We start from the raw sequence: 21,926 nt of genomic DNA on the forward strand, positions 1-21,926 counted from the left end.
GCCAGAGCTTTAGTTACATTAATGATCAGTAACAACATTTTTTTTTTTTTTTTGGAAACTTTCTTTTTTTTTTATTTATAGCGCCAAAATATAATAAAAACCCAGAGGTGATCAAATACCACCAAAAGAAAGCTCTATTTGTGGGAACAAATGACATACATTTCATGTGTGTACAGCAGGGATCTTCAAACTACGGCCCTCCAGCTGCTGCAGAACTACACATCCCATGAGGCATTGTAAAACTCTGCCATTCACAGACATGACTAGGCATGATGGGAATTGTAGTTCCTGAACAACTGGAGGGCCGTAGTTTGAGGACCCCTGGTGTACAGAGTTGCACGACCGCGCAATTGTCAGTTAAAGTAACACAGTGCCATATTGGAAAAAATGGCCTGGTCATGAAGGGGGGGGGGGGGTAAATCTTTTGGAGGTCAAGAAAAGGAAAATTGGTTGATTCCCCCATAAACAGTCAGTGCGGACGGGGGAATCCCTCTTATAGCGCTATTATTTTCTGACAGCGGGAGGTTTCCCAACCATCAGGCTACAATGATCACTGCTGGTGGCTCTAGCCTCTGGCAGTGTTCCAAATGAAAAAACCCTGTCAGACTATCAATCGAATTCAGTACAACCAACCAGCCCATAGATGGACCAATATTTGGCCGCTTCCTGCTGAACCAGCCGAATTTCAATCCATCTATTGCTGGCTTAAAAGTAAGCAGCAGAAAACATGCAGGCACACGGTATTTGATCATCTCTTAGAAATTACCGAATTTTCCTTCCATCAGGTGAAAAAAAAAAACATTTTCATTATTTCTCAGTCGCACGACTTCTACATGATCATTCCCAGTGTAGCCGGCTGAACAAAGCCACTTCACATAACAGGAGAGGAGCCTTGTGTGATCGAAGCTTGTCATTTCGTGCTATCTTCTATCTTTTTGTACCTCTAAGCTTAGATTGTGGATTAGATTTATCTTTTAAATCTTCCAGATCAGGCTAAGTAATACAAGTTGTGCTTTTCAGATTACCGAAAGCCCCGTTCTGGCACAGCAGGAGGGAACCGTAATACAGACTTCATGTTATTCCTTCCAATTTCAATGTCTAGTCACGATATGTATTACATTAGGTTAGACCCACACTTTGGCATCTGAAAAAGTACATGCATGTATTTTTTGGGGGGAAAATAAAAAAAGTTATGCTTTTGTGCAGTTTTGGGATAAAAGCGCCGGTCGTTCAGCATCAGGTTAAAATTAAGATTATCTACAGGTAATTTTGTTGCGTTGGGCTGTCTTTTATTAACCCTTTCACGCCTAAGTCTATTTCTGACAATTGTTGCTTACAAGTTAAAATCCCAATTTTTTGCTGGAAAATTACTTATAACCCCCAAACATACACACACACACACATATATATATGTGTGTGTGTGTGTGTATGTTTGGGGGTTATAAGTAATTTTCCAGCAAAAAAATTGGGATTTTAACTTGTAAGCAACAACTGTTTTGTTTTTTAATTTGTGAAAGTGCCTTTTTTTTTCTAAAAAATGTGTTTGAAAGACCATGTGACATAAAATATTGCAACAATGACCATTTTATTCCCTAGGGTCTCTGCTAAAAAAAAAAATATATATATATATAATATATGTGTGTGTGTGTGTGTGTGTGTGTGTGTGTGTGTGTGTGTGTATATATATATATATATATAGATATACATACATACATACATACATACATACATACATACATACACACACACACACACACACACACACACACATATAATATATATATATATATTATATATATATATATATATATACACACACACACATATATATTATACATAATTTTTTTTTTTTTTTTTTTTTATTAGCAGAGACCCTAGGGAATAAAATGGGGGCGACTTGCATTGACTTCTATACAGAAGTCATTTGCAGGTCGCGGCAGGTCGCGGCGAGGCAAGTCGTGTCGCCTCGCATCGCCCCCTGTGTGAACCGAGCCTAAGGCTGCTTTCACACTGAGGTGCTTTACAGGCGCTATAGCACTAAAAATAGCATAGTTCCTGTAAAGAGCCTCTTCTCTTTACATAGTAGGTGAGGTTGAAAAAAAAGACACGTCCATCAAGCCCAACCTATGTGTGTGATTATATGTCAGTATTACATTGTATATCCCTGTATGATGTGATCATTCAGGTGCTTATCTAAGTTTCTTGAAACTATCAATACCCCCCCCCCCCCTGCTGAGACCACCACCTGTGGAAGGGAATTCCACATCCTTGCCGCTCTTACAGTAAAGAACCCTTTACGTAGTTTAAGGTTAAACCTCTTTTCTTCTCATTTTAATGAATGGCCATGAGTCTTGTTAAACTCTCTTCTGCGAAAAAGTTTTATCCCTATTGTGGGGTCACCAGTACGGTATTTGTATATTGAAATCATTTCCCCTCTCAAGCATCACTTCTCCAGAGATAATAAGTTCAGTGCTCACAACCTTTCCTCTTAACTAATATCGTCAGACTCCAGACCCTTTATTAGCTTTGTTGCCCTTCTTTGTACTTCGCTCCATTTCCAGTACATCCTTCCTGAGGACCGGTGCCCAGAACTGGACAGCATACTCCAGGTGCGGCCGGACCAGAGTCTTGTAGAGCGGGAGAATTATCATTTTATCTCTGGAGTTGATCCCCCTTTTAATTGCAATATTCTGTTTGCTTTGTTAGCAGCAGCTTTGCATTGCATGCCATTGCTGAGCCTATCATCTACTAGGACCCCCAGGTCATTCCCCATCCTGGATTCCCCCAGAGGTTCTCCCCCCAGTCTATAGATTGCATTCATGTTTTTGCCACCCAAATGCATTATTTTATATTGAACCTCATTTGTCATGTAGTTGTCCACTCCATTCATTTGTTCAGATCTTCTTGCAAGGTTTCCACATCCTGCGGAGAAGTTATTGCCCTGCTTAGCTTAGTATCGTCCGCAAATACAGAGATTGCACTGTTTACCCCATCCTCCAGGTCATTTATTAACTAAATAAATAGGATTGGTCCCAGCACAGAACCCTGGGAGACCCCACTACCCACCCCTGACCAATCCGAGTACTCCCCATTTATCACCACCCTCTGAACTCCATGCCAACGGACCTTATTTTGTACAGTAAACGTTTATGGGGAACTGTGTCAAATGCTTTTGCAAAATCCAGATAAACCACGTATATGGGGCTTCCTTTATCTAGATGGCAACTCACCTCCTCATAGAAAGTTAATAGATTGGTTTGTCAAGACCGATTCTTCATGAATCCATGCTGATTACTGCTCATGATACCGTTCTCATTACTAAAATCTTGTATATAGTCCCTTATCTTTTACATACTATTGATGTTAGGCTAACTGGTCTGTAATTCCCAGGGATGTATTTTGGGCCCTTTTTAAATATTGGTGCTACATTGGTTTTTCTCCAATAAGCTGGTACCATTCCAGTCAATGCTTTCACACTGGAGCGGTGCGCTGGCAGGAGGCCCAAAAAAGTCCTGCAAGCCGCATCTTTGAGGCGCCATATACACTGCTCCTACAGCGTCCTTGCACATTGAAATCAATGGGCAGCGCTACTGAAGAGCCGGAAAAGCATCTTTGCAGCGGTGCTTTGTGGGCGCATTTAACCCTTTTTCGGCCAGTAGCGGGGGTTAAAAGCACATCCTGGCCAGCAGAACACAATGATTACTGATTACGGTGGCTTTTTAAATCACAATTAGTGTCTGTGTATAAATAGCCAATACGTTTGTTAGCTCTCACTTGGATGCCCTAAGCAGTCTAGACTCTAAGCCATAATTAGGTAGAAGAGAACAGTCAAAAGACCTGCGTAACAAGGTCATGGAACTTTATAAAGATGGAAAAGGATATAAAAAGATACCCAAAGCTGTGAATATGCCAGTCAGTACTGTTTAATCCCTTATTAAGAAGTGGAAAATTCAGAACTCTTGATACCAAGCCATGATCAGGTAGACCAAGAAAGATTGCAACGACAACTGGTGGAAGAATTGCTCAGGATACAAAGACAAACCCCAAAAGTAACCGCAGGAGAAATACAGGCTGCTCTCCAAAAAGAGGGTGTGGTTGTTTTTAAAGTGGTTGTATACCCAAATTTTTAACTTTTACCTACAGGAAAGCCTATAATAAGGCTTACCTGTAGGTAAAAAAAAATATCTCCTAAACCTGTACGGTTTAGGAGATATTCCCCTCGGTATGCGCCGCTGACTGCAGCGGCGCATGCGCACAAGGGGGTTCTCGCCGTAAAAATCCGGCAGCGGCCGACCGGCCGGACTGAAATCTCCCGTGCGCATGCGTGGGAGTGACGATATCGCGGCTCCGGCCACTCACAGCGCCGGAGCCGCGATACCCGGAAGAAACGCAGAGGGAGCATGTCAGCTCCCTCGGCGTGGATCGGGCCAGATGTCGGGGCCTCGTTCTAAGGTAAGTATTTCATAATGAGCTAGTATGCGGTGCATACTAGCTCATTATGCATTTTGCTTTGCAGGTTTAAAAAAAAAAAATGTGCGGGTTTACTACCGCTTTAAGGAGCACAATTCAACGATACTTGAACAAAAAAAAGCTGCATAGTTGAGCTGCCAGAAGGAAGCCTTTACTGCACCAATGCCACAAAAAAGCCCAATGAGGCATGTCAGCTTGTTGATGGACATATTGTAACCAGGCTTTTTTGTGGAACTTGTACAGTAAAGGCTTCTTTCTGGCAACTTGACCATGCAGCTCTTTTTTGTTCAAGTATCATCGTATTGTGCTCCTTAAAAACAACCACACCATCTTTTTCCAGAGCAGCCTGTATTTCTCCTGAGGTCACCTGTGGGGTATTTCTTTGTATCCCAAACAATTTCTGTGGCAGTTGTGGCTGAAATCTTTCTTGATCTACCTGACCTTGGCTTGGTATCAAGAGATCCCCAAACTTCTTATTAAATGATTTAACAGTACTGACTGGCATATTCAAGGCTTTGGATATCTTTTTATATCCTGTTCCATCTTTGTAAAGTTTCATTACCTTGTTACGCAGGTCTTTTGACAGTTTTTTTCTGCTCCCCATGGCTTAGTATCTAGCCTGCTTAGTGCATCCATGTGAGTGCTAACAAACTCATTGACTATTTATACACATACCCTAATTGCGATTTAAAATGCCACAAATGTGTGAAATGAACCTTTAACCGGTTCCTGACTTCCGCCTGTACTTATATGTCGACAGAATGTCACGGCTGCGCAAATGGGCGTACCTGTATGTCCCTTTGAATTTGCCGACTGTGCCATCACGCCGCCGGCAGTGCGCGCACCCACCGCAAGCTCCGTGAGTAGGATCGCGCGTCCCGCAGACTTGATGTCCATGGGGATACCCGCGATCGTCTCACGGAGAGGAAGAACGGGGAGATGCTATTGTAAACAAATATTTCTGCCTAGTGACACTGTCGCTGTAATCGGGAGAGGTGATCAGTGATGTGTCACACGTAGCCCCTCCCCTCCACAGTTAGAATCAGTCCCTAGGACACACTTAACCCCTACAGCGCCACCTAGTGTTTAACCCCTTCACTGACAGTCACATTTACACAGTAATCAATGCATTTTTAATCACACTGATCCCTGTATAAATGTGAATGGTCCCAAAAATGTGTCAAAATTGTCCGATGTGTCCGCCGTAATGTCGCAGTCACGATAAGACGCTATAACTTTTGCGCAAACCAATCAATAGAACGCTTATTGCAATTTTTTTTTGCCAAAAATATGTAGAAGAATACGTATCGGCCAAAAATCAGGGAAAAAATTATATATTTTCTGGGGATATTTATTTTAGCAAAAAGTTAAAAAAATTGAGTTTTTTTTTTCAAAATTCTCGCTCTTTTTTTGTTTATAGCGCAAAAAATAAAAACCCCAGAGGTGATAAAATTACATCAAAAAAGAAAGCTTTATTTGTGGAGGGGAAAAAAAAAGGTTGTCAGTTTTGTTTGGGAACAACGTCGCACGACCGCGCAAATTGTCCGTTAAAGCGATGCAGTGCGCGCAAAAGTGCCAGCCAATTGATCCGGGGGGGGGGGGGGGGGTGAAGTGAATAGCCATTTTAACCTGTGAGCGCCACCTTCTGTGTCTGTACCAAGGCCAAACATTCCAGGGTATGCAAACTTTTCACCAGGGCCATTTGGGTGATTTCATGTTATCGTTATGATTTTAAAAGGAGCCAAAAAAAAAACGATGTGATAATAAATGGCTTCATGTGATCACTATCCTTGAATAAAAGACATGATTTTTTTTTTTTTTTGGCATGATTAGTCAAATTTTCAATATAAAATGCCAAAATTTCGCAATTTCTGACAAGGTATGCAAACTTTTGAGCACAGCTGTATGTAAATCGCTGCGTAAATGGTGGTGCTATACAAGCACCAGAAGTAAATGGAATGAAAAATAACCAAAAAACACGTGAGGATACCATCAAACAAGAGGGAAGTGATATTGGGAACTGTTTAGTTTTACAATGTACAGTTGTATACATTTCAGGTTGTTAGCGCCCACTTCTCAGACATGCTGTACACTTGCTGTATCACACTTCCACCCACGACATGCGTTCTGCGTCTTGTCTGTGTCACCTGACTCGTGATTCCTGCACCTCCATCTGCTGAGCCCCCTGTGTCTTTCCTCTCCTCACACTTGCTATTTTCAGCCCGCGCCGCTAATTCTATACTGTGTGTGTCTGTGCTGCTTCATTTCACAAGATTTCTACAATTTTAATAAACTGACCCTTTTCTGCTTTTTGTTTTTTTGTATTCTTGCATTGCCTTTATTCACTTTATTTTTTTATACTTACCATTACAGGAGTAGTACAAGATTATAGAATGAGATTTGTGTTTTATTATTGTATTTAAAAAGGAAAAAAAAAAAAAACTTTACTTTTCAATGCATTTACATTTTGGATGCACCCATGGAAATGATCAGCTTTAGGTCAATTCTGACAGCAGAATGTAAACAAAAAAAGGAGCCATTCAAAATAAACAAAACAGCATGGGGTCAAAATCGCATGCCCCCCCCCCCCCCACCCCCTGGAAAAGTACCCCTGCCCTCATATTGAGGGTATTTGGACTGGTATAGTTCAGTGGGGGGAGGGGGTTGCATGCTCATCTCTCGACTTTCCAGGCCTGCCAAGGCTGCTTGCTCGGATAAGGGTCCGGTATGGATTTTGGGGAGGACCTCATGCCATTTTTATTTTATTTTTATTTGTTTGCCGTGACTTTCCCGCTTAGGCTCGGTTCACACAGGGGCGACTTGTCCAGGCGACTTCGCCGCCTGACAAGTCGCGCCCCGTTCTGTACTACGGAACCGTTCTAATAGGAGCGACTCAAGTCGCTCCGACTTAGAAAAAAGGTTCCTGTACTACTTTTGCGGCGACTTCGGGCGACTTGCATTGACTTCTATACAGAAGTCATTTTGCAAGTCGCCTCTGAGGTCGCGGCGCTGCAAGTCGTTTCGCCTACTGTGTGAACCGAGCCTTAAAGCGGGAGTAAACCCAGTTTCAAAAAACACTTACATTACCGGCCTGCCGGAAATGCTAACTTTCACATTGGTTGTGCTCTCAACCAAACTTTCAAACCATCCAATGGCTGGTTTCATAACTGATCACATGTGCAGCATTATGGCAGTTGAAGAATCATTAAAGGGCCAAGATGGCAGCTTCCTTGACTGAAAATTATAGAAGAGTTTACTTCCACTTTAAAAGCCATAGCAGACCTGAAAGGCCTAGTATGGATTGTGGAGGGACCCTCACACCATTTTATTTTTTTTTTTAATGACGAGCTCCTTTGCTTACATTCTGCTGTCAGCTGGGATTTGGCTGCACAGATTTGGCTGATTATTTTCATGGGAGCATCCAAAATATAAATACATTAAAAAGTAAAGTTTTCCTTTAAAGCGGAGTTCCACCCAAAAATAGAACGTCCGCTTATCCGGTCCCCCTCCCCCCCCCCCCCCCGGTGTCACATTTGCCACCTTTCAGGGGGGAGGGGGGGAGAGCAGATACCTGTCTAATACAGGTATTTTGCTCCCACTACCGGGCATAGATACCGGAGCCACCCGGGGGTAGCTACGCCACTTCCGGCACCTTCTCCACCACCCCCTCCTCCCCTCGCTGTCTTCTGGGAGACACACAGGTCCCCAGAAGACAGCAGGGACCAGTGGGATAGCACAGCGCGAGTCACGCATGCGCATATAGGGAACCAGGAAGTGAAGCCGCAAGGCTTCGCTTCTTGATTCCCTTACCGAAGATGGCGGCGGCAGCAGCACCCGACAGCCAAGGGATAGATCGGCTTCGGGTGCCGATATCGCGGGCGCCCTGGACAGGTAAGTGTCCTTATTTTAAAAGTCAGCAGCTGCAGTATTTGTAGTTGCTGACTTTGAGAAAAAAATAAAAAATAATCGGCGGACCTCCGCTTTAAATACAATAATAAACACAAATCTCATTTTATAATCCTAGCCCTGTTTACAGCCAGGAATTCAACTGACAGCGGGTATGTGTCAATGCTTGGACGCTGACGGGTTCGGTCTCCTAAACAGCCTATACGCACTCTGCAAAAGCGCATGTACATGCACATTTTTGGTGCTTTCCTATTGATGTCTACAGGGCCACAAATGTGCAGCAACTGCACCAAAGCAGCAACCTCGCCTTTTCCAAAAAATGCCCCTTGCTGTGCTGCATTGATGTGAATGGGCACCATAGAGAGTAATGTCATTTCCGTTGTCATGCGTTTCTGTGCAACACAAGTTGCATCTGAAATCTCACTAGTGTGCAGTAAATATAACAATGCTGTGGGGGTCTGTCCCCCCCCCCCTCATTGACTACTTTTGGGTTCAATATTTGCCTTATCCCTCACTCCAGCAGCCTTCTGCCGCGTACACACGACCGGACAATCCGACAGACTTGGTCCAGCAGACAATCCAACGGACTTTGCAGCTGAGGTCTGCCGGACTTTCAAACGAACGGACTTGGCCACACACGATCACTCCAAAAGGCCGACCGATTTGAATGTGATGACGTGGAATAAGGAAGTTCATTGCCAGTAGCCAATAGCTGCCCTAGTCTGTCGGACTAGCACACAGACGACCGGATTTTTCGACCGAACTCGAGTCCGTCGAAAAGATATGAAGCCAGTTTTATTTCTAGGTCCGCCGGACTTTTGGGAAGAAAAAATCTGCTGGAGTCCACACACGATCGAATTGTCCGACAGACTCTGGTCCGCCGGACCAAGTCAGCCGGAAAGTCCGATCGAGTGTACGCGGCATTAGGCCGCGTACACACGCGCGGACTGTTCGCCCAACTTTGTCCGTCCAACAGTTTCGGCAAACAGTCCGCTCAAACTTAGCATGGACGGACATGGCCACACACGACGGACGAACAGTTTGCTGAAATCGTGCGCGATGACGTGAACGGCACGTACGACGGGACGAAAAATACGACGTCCTATACACTGCATTATAGCTTTCGGCGTGAAAATCCTTTCTGAGCATGCGCGCAACTTTGTTTGACGAACAAGCCTACACACGAGCGGACTGTTCGCTGAAACAAGGTTTCAGCGGACAGTTTTACGGAATTTCCGAAAAACCTTGTCCGTCAAACTGTCCGCTGAAACTGTCCGCTGAAAGCCCACACACGAGCGGACTGTCCGCCCAAACACTGTTCAGCGGACAAAGTTGGGCGAACAGTCCACCCGTGTGTACGCGGCCTTACTCTTATCTGCCTAGGTCAGTCTCTGAAGCTGCTTCACTGCCTGGCTGAGTGCAGCTTTCTGATGTCATCTTGTACAATGCAGGACCCAGCAGTCCTGCACTGTACATTAAGACAGCAAGGGCCATTTTAAATGCAGCCCAGATTTGGACCTCAAATCAAGCAGTTTTGTGTACAAAATGCATATCTTATCGCCTGAAGGGGTCAATCAAAAAGGTACGTTAGTGTAAAATAAAAAAAAAGTACAAGCATATTTGTGAGTCTTCCCAGGCGCTGTTTAAACAAGCTCTGTTTTATTGCTCCATATCTGCTGTTAGTTTTGTAAGCGGTGCCGGCCTGTCCTTATATAGGCACAATCCTAATTATGTAAATGCCTCATAGTGACACTATACACAAGCTCCTCTCAGCAGCGAACGGGAACGCGGCCAAGAGTCAGAGCCATAGAACTGCGCATCATCTGTTTCTGCAATGTGTGAAAAAAAGGGAATAACATTATAACACCTCCAGACCTCGGGTGGCTCCAGTCTTCTGCTATACAGGAGGCTGAGCACACACACAGCAGCCCCAAAAAACTCTACAAATGGCTATGTTTACTAGGGAAATAAACTGCGGCTTCGCCAGGCACACGCGGTGCAGTATTTTGGCCCATAAATGTATAAACACCTGTCTCTAAGCCAGCGTTTTTCAACCATTTTCCAGCTGCGGCACCCTTTAAAAGTATGTACACAGTCTCGAGGCACCCCAATCTAAAAAAAAAAAACAAAAAAACGTAAATGCAAAGCTGGCCATAGGTGGATCGTAATTTGACTGGTTCAGCAGGAACCAGACGAATTTCAATCCGACTATTGTTGTTCTCGTTTGAGAGAAGGCGATCTAATGATCAACTGATGGAAATTTTTTATTCAATTGGAGGTAATCTATTCAGTTTTTTTAAATCAGCCAGCTATATATATATATATATATACACACACATTTACGGTCAGCCATTCTTATCCAACCATAAGCCTGGGACAATGCACACAACTGTCTTGATGAAATCAACTTCACATCAGAAGCTCCCCCCATCACATCAGAGGTCCCCCCGATCATCTTAACTCCCATTCACATCATTGATCCCCCCCCCATCACATCAGAGGTCCCCCCGATCATCTTAACTCCCATTCACATCATCGATCCCCCCCCCCATCACATCAGAGGTCCCCCCGATCATCAGAACTCCCATTCACATCATAGATTCCCCCCCCCTTCACATCAGATGTCCCCCCGATCATCAGAACTCCCATTCACATCATAGATCCTCCCCCCATAACATCAGAGGTCCCCCCGATCATCAGAACTCCCATTCACATCATAGATTCCCCCCCCCCCCCCTTCACATCAGATGTCCCCCCGATCATCAGAACTCCCATTCACATCATAGATTCCCCCCCCCCATCACATCAGAGGTCCCCCCGATCATCAGAACTCCCATTCACATCATAGATTCCCCCCCCCCCATCACATCAGATGTCCCCCCGATCATCAGAACTCCCATTCACATCATAGATTCCCCCCCCCCATCACATCAGAGGTCCCCCCGATCATCAGAACTCCCATTCACATCATAGATTCCCCCCCCCCCCATCACATCAGATGTCCCCCCGATCATCAGAACTCCCATTCACATCATAGATCCTCCCCCCATAACATCAGAGGTCCCCCCGATCATCAGAACTCCCATTCACATTATAGATTCCCCCCCCCCTTCACATCAGATGTCCCCCCGATCATCAGAACTCCCATTCACATCATAGATTCTCCCCCCATAACATCAGAGGTCCCCCCATCTCATCAGAACCTCCCTTCGCTTTAGAGTCTCCCCTACACTTCAGAAGCCCCCCTTCAGATCAGAGTTCCCCCATCACATCAGAGATTTCCCATCACTATCATGTCAGAGGTCATCCATCGCATCTGAAGTCCCTCCTACGCATCTGTATTCCCCCTTTACCTCAAAGGTCCCCTACCTCATCAGAGTTCCCCTTCACATCAGACCCCCCCATCTTATCAGAATCCCCATTAACATCATAGGTTCCCCCGTGACATCAGAGGTCTCCTCCTCTAAGCAGAACCACCCCTCACATCAGAGTGCAACCCCCCTTCACATCAGAGGCCCCCATGACATCAGAGGTTCTTCAGCACCATCAAGTCAGGAGGTCCCACATCACATCAGAGGCCCCCCACCCTTCACATCAGCATTTCGCCTACACATCAGAAGTCAAACCCCCCCCCCCCCCCGCAATAGAGGTCCTCCATGAGATCAGAGTCCCCCTCTACATCAGAGATCCCCCATAGCTTCAGCGTTCCCCCTTCAAGTTAGAGGCACCCTCATCACATCAGAGTCCCCCTTCATATCAGAAAGCCCTCATCACATTAGAGCCCCCTCCCCCCTTCACATCAGAGGTCCTACATAACATGAGAGTCCCCCCTTCAGGTCAGAAGCACTGTCATTACAGCAGAGCCTCCCTTCACTTTAGAGTCTCCCTTACACTTCAGAAGCCCGCCTTCAGATCAGAGGTCGCCCTCCCCCAATCACATCAGAGTTCCCCCCCATCTTGTCAAAGGCCCCCCCCCCCCATCACATCAAAGGTTTCCCATCACCATCATGTCAGAGGTCCCACCTACACATCTGAATCCCACCCCCCCCCCCTTCACATCAAAGGTCCACCATCTCATCAGAGTTCCCCTTCACATCAGAGCCCCCCCATATCTTATCAGAACCCCCATTAACATCATAGGTTCCCCCATGACATCAGAGGTTCCCTCCTCTCAGCAGAACCACCCTTCACATCAGAGTGCCCTCTACACATTAGAAACCCCCCTTCACATCAGAGGCCCCCATGACATCAGAGGTTCTCCATCACCATCAAGTCAGAGCCCCCCCCCCCCCTCGCCCTTCACATCAGCATTTCTCCTACACATCAGAAGTCTTCCCCCCCCATCACATCAGAGGTCCTCCATGAGATCAGAGTTCCCCTCTACATCAGAGATCCCCCATAACATCAGCGTTCCCCCTTCAAGTCAGAGGCACCCTCGTCACATCAGAGTCCCCCTGCATATCAGAAGCCCCTCATCACATTAGAGCCCCCCCTTCACATCAGAGGTCCCCCTCATCACATCAGAGTCACCTCCTATACAGAGGCCCCTTATACATGAGTTTTCCCCTCATTTCCTGCCCTGTAACCACACTGGGAGTGAGGAGGTCAGGTCAGGGGAAAGGGCAAAGAGGACATATGCACTTATACTTTTAAAACAGTTTGATACTAAACAAAGTGTGCAAAGTAAAAATACTAAAACAAATAAACATTACACAAGAATGTAATGTAAACATAACCCCAAAGAAAAGCAAATAGCAAGAAGTAATAATCACATCTACATGATCCACCACAGACCTGATCCAACAATTTAGTAGGAAATCCAGACAACGTTTTTGTAATGTAAGGTAGGAAAGGGTTTATAATACTATCTGTGTTCCTGTAGGGGAGATTCCCCTCGGTGGTGTGGCCACTGGGACTGGACATGAGGGGAGTTCTCCCAAGCAAGGACAGAGACAGCAAGAAACTTGGCAAAGGCTGTAACCTTTCCACATTCTTAAAAAAGCCAGCAGGTGGAGCAGTGACGCCTCCCTATTACCCCTCCTTCCTCTAGACCAGTGGTCTCTAAACTGCGGCCCTGGGGCCAGATGCAGCCCTTTGCTTGCTTTTATCTGGTCCTTGGGACACTATTTCATCTAATGATACCAAAAATCATTTCCCCCCCCCACTGACCCCAAAGAAGAGGCATAATTCCTCCCAATGACAGCAATAATGGGGCAAAATGCTTCCCAATGACACCAACGGCAGGGTACAAGTCCTCCTGCTGACACCAAAGATGGGGCATTTTTTTCTCCACTGACACCTGGACCTTTTCTACCCCCCCCCCCAATGGCCACAGTCCGACCCCCCAAAAGTCTTAAGGACAGTGAACTGGCCCTTTGCTTAGAACGTTTGGAGACCCCTGCTCTAGATGGCTCTGTTAAGGGTTTCAATCAGAGATAGGGTGTCTGAAAGCATGAAGACTCTATAGTTCTCCCTTTTTAAAAGAAAATATATATATTGCTCTGGGAATCAATAATTACACTCCACCACCAGCACTAAGCCCCACCCAAGTCATTTAGTGCTGGGCTTAAAGAGGAAGTAAACCCTGATGAGTTTACTTCCTCTTTCATTCCCTGCAAAGGCAAAGCATAATGGACTACTATGCATCGCATCGCATCGCATTGTAGTCCATAATGTGTCACTTACCTGACACAGGAGCCAGTGAAGTCGCCGCTGTCCCCTGTAGTCCGCCGCATCCATCTTCTCGGTGGGGTCTCGCAGCTCCGCCGCTGTCATTCGGCGAAGCCGCGATGACGTCACTCCCGCGCATGCGCACGGGAGCCGACACACGCGGCAGCTCCGTCGCTGAGAATGCCGCGCTCAGTGCGCCTGCGCGCCGCTGTCTACGGTGCATGCGCCGTAGACAGCGGTGCCCGTTTTCGGGCAAATATCTCCTAAACCATATAGGTTTAGGAGATATTGCTTGGACCTACAGGTAAGCCTTAATCTAGGCTTACCTGTAGGTCAAAGTGGTTTGTAAGGGTTTACAACCACTTTAAGATCTAAGGGGCTCCATATGGACACAGTTTTTTTTTTTTTTTTTTAAATCACAAACATGTTATACTTACCTGGTCTCTGTAATGGTTTCACACAGAGCAACCATGGTCCTCCTCTGGCTCTCTGGGCTCCTCCTCTTCTCCCTGTGCCACCATAGGATTCCGCTTCTTATGGTGGAACACATGTGGACTCCATCTTGAGCCATGCTGTGTGTGTCTATTAACACACACACATTGCAGCTCGGCCCCCCTAGCTCAGTTTTCACTGGATTTAATTGACAGCAGCAGGAACCAGTGGCTCCTTCTGCTCTCACTGATCCAGTGAGGAGGGAGAGAGCGCAGCACTGCTGCTCTCAGACACAGCACTGGATCGAGATCAGGCTCAAGTAAGAATTAAGAGGGGAGGCACATAAAAGGAATTTTACCTTAAGGGGGTTTAAAAGGTTTTTTTAAAAAGAAAAATAACAAACATGTTATACTTACCTTCTCTGTGCAAGGGTTTTGCACAGAGCAGCCCTGATCCTCCTCTTCTGGGGTGCTCCACCGGTGGTGCTCCTGGCTCCTCCCCTTCATTGGGTGCCCCCAAGGAAAACTGCGGGCTCGCTCCCGAGTTCCGCTGCTGCGTCCATTGACACAGACAGCGGGACTCAGCCCCGCCCCCTTCCCGTGTCAATGGATTTGATTGACAGCAGCGGGAGTATCAATCTGTCCAGTGAGGAGAGAGACAGTGGCTGGAGCTGCTGGACTTATGCACATCAATTGATCGGATCAGGCTCAGGTAAGAAAAAAAGGGGGGGGGGGGCGGGGTCTGGGGGGCAGCTACAGCAAAGAAGGTTTTTCATGATAGTGTTTTATTCCTGCGCTACCACTGGTGATCTATCAAATGTCAAGGGCTGCTGCTACTACCGGAATGGATCACACCGTATCCACTTAATATGAAACTTAAGATATGTTGGTATTGTGCTGCCCTTATATTAAATAACCCTCCAAGGGTGATAAGTATAATGCCTAGTTACATCAATCAATAGTGTAATATAAAAATATATATATATAAATGTCTACTGAATAATATCAAAAAGTGCAAAGTGCTACATTAAATAAAATAAAATAAACACACCACAGAGGTGATAGAATCCAAATAAATGAAAATCAAGTGAACAAAGGTAAGTAACTAAAAACAGTCTCTTAAAAAATTACTATTTTGATAAAGTGCAGAGAAAATGCAAAAAAAATAAAAAATAAAAAAAGTAAACGCACTACAGAGTCAATTGAAAACCTCCACGGAAACACAACTGCTTCAATTGAGTGCAAAGCCAAAAAACAGTGAATTGATCATAAAGTGCCAAGTGCGTCTTATAAATGTGCAAATAAGTAAACACTCTCCAGAGGTGATATAAGTGAATCACCCTAATAATAAACAAATGATATACAAGAAAATAAGAAAGAGTATACCTAGACCAAAAAGAGGGTACCCTCTTCTGATCACATGGAAATAAACGTTAGAATTAAACAAAAAATATATATAGTAGCAAACGCACTACAGAGCCGGCTGTAACATACGTTATATATCAGAATGAATCCGGCCTCTATAGAATAAATATACATATTGAAATCCATCAAAAAGAAAAAAATTAAAAGATATAAATATTCAAGTCCATAAATAAACAACAGTCTCCTTTAAGTGCAAGTGCTTTGTGCAAATTCAACTGAGGTGTGGATCTCCCAGTGCTTAATCCCGCTGTGATCCCACTTTAGTGGGCAGTGGCCCCTTACCTATAGCAAGGAGGGATTCGCATAGAGCTATATAGATTTCTTTATATGTCTTCTCTCCTGGTAAATTCGGTCACCTTCTCCTTTAAATTGTATTCTTATTGCTCCAGAGGACCCAATAGATGAATAGAGAGGGAATACCATAGTGTAGTATTTCACAAATTGCATTTATTAAAAAATTTCATACACAGGGTACTCACACATTAATATATAGAAAAAAGCCTTTTTCTAGTAATCAGCAGAAAGTGCATCCACAGTCCGCTTCCTTCCCGTCCCTACGCGTGACATCACATCACGTGACTTCATCAGGGTATCTCTATAAGGTTTTTCACCTTAATGCATAGAAAATCTTAGGGCCAGTTCACACCATAGAAACACAGTCCGGATGTGCTCCAGATGCTTTTTTGCATGCGCGTTTTTGATGCGTTCCAGTGCAGTTTTGATGCCTTTTTTTGCGTTTTTCATGCAGTCCAGTGCATTACCCCCCCCCCCTTTGTTTCCTTAACCCTAAATAAGAACATGGGTGTTCGAATGCGTTTTTGGTGCGTTTTTTCATGCAGTCCAGTGCATTCCCCCCCCTTTTTTTTTCTTAACCCTAAATAAGAACATGGGTGTTCGAATGCGTTTTTGGTGCGTTTTTTCATGCAGTCCAGTCCCCCCCCCCTTTTTTTTCCTTAACCCTAAATAAGAACATGGGTGTTCCAGTGCGTTTTTCATGCAGTCCGTTGCATTTCTCCCCCCCCCCCCCCTTTTATTCCCTTAACCCTAAATAAGAAAATGGGTGTTCCAGTGCATTTTTGGTGCGTTTTTCATGCAGTCCAGTGCATTCCCCCCCCCCCTTTTTCTTCCCTTAACCCTAAATAAGTACATGGGTGTTCCAGTGCGTTTTGGGTGTGTTTAGGTGCGCTCCTGTGAGTTTTTGATGCTGTTTACAGCGTTTCAGTCCAGTGCAAGAAAAATGAAGCATGTTCTACTTTTTTTTTTATTTCTGGAACTAGAACGCACTGGAACTGCAAGCACTGGTGTGACCTATGCCATTGGAAACCATATAACATACTTTCTATGCGTTTTTGAGGCAGAAAAAAAAATGTGCTGGACTGCGTGTGGTGTGTACTGACCCTTAAGGTAAAACAATTCATGAGACTTTACAATCTTTTAATTGCAAACTATGTATTAGTGCCGGTTCACACTAGTGCGATGCGGGAACCCTGCGAATCAACTGCGGGTTCCTGCATCGCACTTGACACGCACGGCAGTTCACACTGCCATATGCGATCTGATGGGGAGTGTCATTATATGTTAACAACACCCCCATTTCAGCTCACATATCGGACTGCGAACTGACAGTTCGGACATGAATCGGATCGCATATGTATGAACACACATGCAATCCGATTCTGGTCCGAACAGAAAAAAGGGTCCTATGCGTGTTTGGACCGGATGCGGTGCGATATCAGCCATACTATCTGTATGGCTGACATCGCACCCGCACAGACATCACATGTAATGTGAACAGCCGTGCACTGCGAATTACATGCGATGTCTGGCATCGCGCTAGTGTGAACCGGCACTTAGGGTACAAACCTGAAGCCTTTACAACCACTTTAATCTTATGACTAATGCAGGTCATACACGGTCGAACAAAATTTTCTTTTCAAAATCAGAAAGTTTTTTTTTTTTTTGTGATCCGATGGCGCCACCATTGATTTTTGAAATTTGGCCGACCAAGCCTTCAATTTCACCTCATGTTGCTACAGAAAATAATTTTCGTGGCCGGGAATCTTTTCTCTCCATAAAAAAATGTTCTTTTCTTTTTCCATTTTTCGCATGATTCTCCCATCATTGATTAGAAAATCGTTAGTTTTTCAAAAAATTTCCGATTCCTCAAATCTGATTTCCGCACGAAAAATTGGCTATTGCTGCAGCCCCACTAATGCTACGAAATTCGTACGAAAATTCTTAGATACGATTTTCTAAAGAAAACTCTTTAGAAATTCGAACCGTGTTATGGCCGCTGTCCAAAAATGCCCCCCTATCGAATAGTGTCCGCTGTGTACTGCGCAGGCGCAATACGGAGCACAAGGAGATTCGGAAAATTTCAGAAGCTGAACGGCCCCTGCGTCGTGAGTCGAGGTGCAAGCCCCACCATCCAAGTGGACATAGGGCTGCACATATTAGAGGGCACCTCGCGGGCTCACTTCGCTCGCCACGCTTCGGGCACGGCCTCGCTACGCTCGGATCTTTTTATTCTAACTCTATGTCCACTTGGATGGTGGGGTTTGAACCTGGACTCACGGCGCAGGCGCCGTTCATCTTCGGATATTTTCAGAATCTGCTTGTCCTGTGTACTGCGCATGCGCAGTACACAGCAGACACTATCCGACGGGGGACACTATTTGACATGACACCGGCATAACACAAGAATTAGCAGGAACCACAAGATGCCACACCTTAGCACAGCTGTTACCGTAGAAAAGTTTAATGTCGGGCCAGTTGCAATTCAATTTGAAAGTATTTTGCCTGATTTTTAATTAGACCGGAGCTAGTTTAATTGTCGCTCCCTGATATGGGAGTCGATAAGAATTATACAGAGTGACATCTTCAAATTCAGATGCCATTCGCCACTTCATCATTGGCAGTCAACGCGTTATTGTTGCATCGCCAGAATTTTAATCGCAATTTGTCAAGTCTGTTCATTTTACATTGTATCTGTTCTAAACACATTTCCATTCTGTTCACATGAGATGAAGAAAAAAGACATGTAACCAGATTGCTGTAGTCAGATTTCACTCTGTCACCACACAGTGCTGCCACTACTTCCCCGCAGCTTCTTTACTTTTTATATATACTGTATTATTACAACTAGCCGCAATGGAGGAATAAATGACCCTTCCAGGCCCCAGACCCTATTTGAAATATTACCTACTCAAGCAGCCTCTGGTATCCGAATATATTCCTAAGTATGAAATCATTTTTTTTTAAAAGATGAACCAGGCAGATAGAAATCAACATCCAATAAATGCAGTTATCCTCAAAAGGTATTTTTAAATTCAACTACTGAATGTGATGTTGGATATTGTAATCATGCCGTACATGACAGCTCCTGTTTGTACTGTCCCAGGCTGGGACTGCAGCAATGAAAAGGGACACCACCAGCCTGGCTCTTCTATCTGGCAGGGGTTTCTAATTAACAGGAATGGCTGGACAGAAATACGAATAATATGACAGTCAAAACACCCCCTTTATATGTATTTTAGTGTTTGTTTTTTTTTAGCTATTTAACTGAAGTGCCGTCTACAATTTCCATAATAAGGGTATCAGGAAGTGGCACACTGTCCACAGAGCAAAAAGGAGAGGAGCATAGGACTTTATATGAAGCAAAGTCCCATCCTTCTCTCCTTTTTGCTCATGAATCAGGGATGGAGGTGATTGGCACCTCATTTAAAGTCCCAAATCTTTGGTTTTATCTACACTGTCTACAGAGCTGCAAGCTCTAAAGTGATGTAACCAGGCAGGGGCATAAATAATGTGGGGGGTATGGGGGTCCAAACTCCACCAAAGGGTCCAGACTAGTGTATACTTTAAGGCCTGGGAATTGGATAGCCTGGGCATTGTTCTGTGTCTACTTGATGCACATGTACCAATGCACAGCCATTCATGTCTATGGGCAGCTGTACGCAGCACCTTCCATGGAGCAGAAATATACCTGTAATAATGTCATACATGACCTCATATTTCTGGGTAGTCTTGTATCATGTCTGCAGTCTCTCACCATCTCTTGTATCATGTCTGCAGTCTCTGACCATCTCTTGTATCATGTGTGCAGTCTCTGACCATCTCTTGTATCATGTCTGCAGTCTCTCACCATCTCCTGTACCATGTCTGCAGTCTCTGACCATCTCTTGTATCATGTCTGCAGTCTCTCACCATCTCCTGTATCATGTCTGCAGTCTCTGACCATCTCTTGTATCATGTCTGTAGTCTCTCACCATCTCTTGTATCATGTTTGTAGTCTCTCACCATCTCCTGTATCATGTCTGCAGTCTCTGACCATCTCTTGTATCATGTCTGCAGTCTCTGACCATCTCTTGTATCATGTCTGCAGTCTCTGACCATCTCTTGTATCATGTCTGCAGTCTCTGACCATCTCTTGTATCATGTCTGCAGTCTCTGACCATCTCTTGTATCATGTCTGCAGTCTCTCACCATCTCTTGTATCATGTCTGCAGTCTCTCACCATCTCCTGTACCATGTCTGCAGTCTCTCACCATTTCTTGTATCATGTCTGCAGTCTCTCACCATCTCTTGTATCATTCCCATAGTCGTTGACTATATCCAGTTGTGTGTTTGCTGTCTCACTCTGTATATCCACTGAATTTTATGTTCAGCCCTTTGGTAATGTTGGGGGTCACACTGGAGGCAGAATAGCCAACCAGGAATAGTTGCAGAATATGGTGGCGAAAGCCATGGAGTAGACACAGAGTTCAGGATGCCTGCTCACTTGGTGATGATAAGAGCCTGAAATGGGCCAATGTGCTGAATCTAATGCTGGCCATACACTATACGAAAAATCGGCCGAACCCATTTTTGAAAAAATGAACATTATGCAGTAGGGATGAGCTCTGGTGTGTTCGCACACTTCACGCGCTGAGCCCGCCAGGAAGTCGGCGCAGTGCTGCGCTAATCACAGGCAGTGAGACATTTCCCGATCTCTGCAGCCGCACATCGGAAAATGTCTCACTGCCTGTGATTAGCGCAGCGCCGTGCGGACTGACGGGCTCTACGTGTGGAGTGTGCGAACACGCCAGAGCTCATCCTGATTAGGCAGTGAGAGAAAACGATAGTGCCATCATTTAATGGCTGATAAATCATTCAATGGACATAAACAAATCCATTTTTTGTTTGTTTTTTACATATACCTAGGGCAAACAGTTTGGACGGGAAACACATTAACCTTTCAATTTATCGTGAAAATTTCCAACATTATCCTTTTTTTTTCTTCGGCTCAAAAACGTCCCAACAATTACTGATTTTGTGCCCATTAACTGGCTGAAAAACGAACAGACTGGCCAAATGACAGAATTTCGGCCGATTTGAAATTTTGTGTATGGCCAGCATAACGCACCCCCTGGTCTTTACCAGAGCTCCTACAGGTGGAGAGCATGTTATGCTGCATGCGATACTTTGATTGTGGTCCTTAGACTCACCTGAGCAGTTTGCAGCTGTGAGCAGGAGACCGTCCCTTGGAGTGCTGGGGCACTTCGGCATTCTACAGGCAGCAGGTAACACATGAATGACAGCAATAATGCATGGGAAAACATAGAGGTATGGAGAAGAAACAGGCTGAGAGTGCACAGGTGATGATAATGAGAGGCTGGAACTCAAAGGGAAACACACTGGTGCAGAGAAGCAGGTAACTGAGTGCAGAGGGAGACACGGTGGTGAAGGAGGACTGGATGCTGGCAGGAGGCACACACAGACTGGGGAACATGGAGATCTCAGGTACACAGGCTGAGGGACACAGAGATCACAGGTACTCAGGCTGAGGGACACAGAGATCAGAGGCTGAGGGACATAGAAATCACAGGAGCGGGCACAGGCTGAGGGACATAGAGATCACAGGTACACAGGCTGAGGGACATAGAGATCACAGGTACACAGGCTGAGGGACATAGAGATCACAGGTACACAGGCTGAGGGACATAGAGATCACAGGAGCGGGCACAGGCTGAGGGACACAGAGAT

Source organism: Lithobates pipiens, unplaced genomic scaffold (assembly GCF_037356315.1).
Source record: "Lithobates pipiens isolate NorthernLeopardFrog02 unplaced genomic scaffold, aLitPip1_a1.2 Scaffold_24, whole genome shotgun sequence".
NCBI lineage: Eukaryota > Metazoa > Chordata > Amphibia > Anura > Ranidae > Lithobates > Lithobates pipiens.